Below are 1,936 nucleotides of genomic sequence, written 5' to 3' on the forward strand. Positions count from 1 at the left end.
GAAAAGTTTCCCGGATCCTCCATTTTCTCCGGAAGCTCACCATGGATAAGAGCACTAAAACATTTCCCTCCTTCCACCTAATTGCCCTCATTACATTCTTCCTTCTCCTCTAGAATCTCCCTAAGAAACTTGGAGTACCTAGGCATTTCGGGAATTGGCTCGGTAGAGGGTGTGGAAACATGAACTTTCTTAAGAACTTCAAGGAACTTCCCAAATTGCTCATCCATTTTAAACCTTAAGAAATTTTGGGGGTAAGGTAGATCGGGAAATCTCTCCTCCTCACAAATCTTTTCAACAACATTCTCTTCTTTTTCCTCATCCTCACAATAGACTTCCTTAAACTCAACCCTCTCAACTTCATTCTCCAAAGCACTCCTCATATCTTCTCCTTCCATTGAACAAGAAACTACCCCACTAAGGTCACTCGCACAACTAGTGGTAATAGAATACACGGGTTTCTTCGGTTCAACACCTTGGGAAGGAAGAAGGACTAGCATAATCCTTGAGAGTGTTTGCTAATTGGGTTATTTGAGTCTCAAGCATCTTATTGTGAGTCATCATCTCATTGAACTTCTTATCACTAACCGCCATGTAGGTGTTAATGATCTTAGTTTGATTGTCAATCAATTCTTCCAAATTAGTCCTAGGTGAAGAAGGTTGTGAATAGGAATTTTCACCTTGAGTCTTTGGAACAAATCCGGGTGGGGGACCTCTTTGAGCATTATTTTGAAAATTGCCCCTACCTTGATTGTTCCAAGTACCCCTATTTTGATTTTGACCAGGCCATAACCTTGATTATAGTTACCACCACCTTGATTATGGTTACCACTACCTTGGTTATGATTTCCATAACCTTGGTTTTGATTACCATAATTTTGGCTTTGATTTTGGCCACTATAACCTTGGTTATTATGGCTACCACGAGAACCTTGATTCCCTTGGTTTCTATAACCACCACCATGATTATAGTTGTCAAAATTGCCTTGGTTTTGGTAATTCCTATTCCATTGACCTCTTTGATTATCAAACCTTTGAACATTGTTGTTTGACACAAAATTCACATGCTCACACTCATTGTTATCAAACTCATCAACACATTCATGATTACAATTGCTAGAGTCATGATCATATGATCCACATGCATCAGAAAACAAACAACCCATAGGCATATAATGTGAAGTGGGAGGGGTTTGAGAGTTAGAAGAAGTACCTCTCCCCTTAAATTGGGAGGGAAGATTCGAAGCTTGAGAAGAGGAAGAAATACCCTCCAACTTGGCTTTGATTGCGGTCACCTCCTTTCCCAAGTTTGTCATTTGAGAGGAAAGATTGTTGATCGCATTTAGATGGTCCACCGAATACAATGAAGATTGCTTGCTTGAAGAGTCTCTCTCCCCATCTTGCCAATCTCTATAATAGGTCACCACATCCTTAATAATGTCCACCACTTCTTCTTCGGTCTTGTTCACGATAGGACCACCGGCCCCTCCATCAAGGCATGACTTGCCTTGGGGACTCAAACCACCATAGAAGATTTGGATCACTTGGTATGTTGGGATTCCGTGGTGAGGACATTCTCTTTGATACTCCTTAAATCTTTCCCATGCATCGTAGAGGCTTTCATTTGGCTTTTGCTTGAACCCTTGAATTAAAGCTCTTGCCTCCGCCGTCTTCTTTTGAGGGTAGAAACGGGACAAGAAAGCTTTTGTGACATCATCCCATGTTCTCAAGGAATTGGGCTTCACTTCTTTGTCTAGCCACTCAAAAGATCTTCCTATGAGAGAGAAGGGGAACAACTTCAGGCGGATAAACTCTTGAGAAACTCCATTGACTTTGATAGTGTTGCAATATTTTTCAAACTCCTTAAGATGGTTCAATGGGCTCTCATTCTTAGCCCCACTATATTGTCTCCTCTCAATTAAGGTGATCATGGCCGGCC

The 1,936-nt window shown here is 41.3% G+C and overlaps 1 non-coding gene across 1 annotated transcript; it reads left to right on the top strand.

Moving 5' to 3' along the window:
• Positions 1–1,554: 1,554 nt before the first annotated feature.
• Positions 1,555–1,660, top strand: LOC145603247 (small nucleolar RNA R71). The gene has a single exon (XR_014104772.1). It is a non-coding gene; the product is annotated as a small nucleolar RNA R71 (small nucleolar RNA).
• Positions 1,661–1,936: the final 276 nt, after the last annotated feature.

This window comes from Chenopodium album, chromosome 21, assembly GCF_948465745.1.
Source record: "Chenopodium album chromosome 21, dcCheAlbu1.1, whole genome shotgun sequence".
NCBI classification, from domain to species: Eukaryota; Viridiplantae; Streptophyta; class Magnoliopsida; order Caryophyllales; family Amaranthaceae; genus Chenopodium; species Chenopodium album.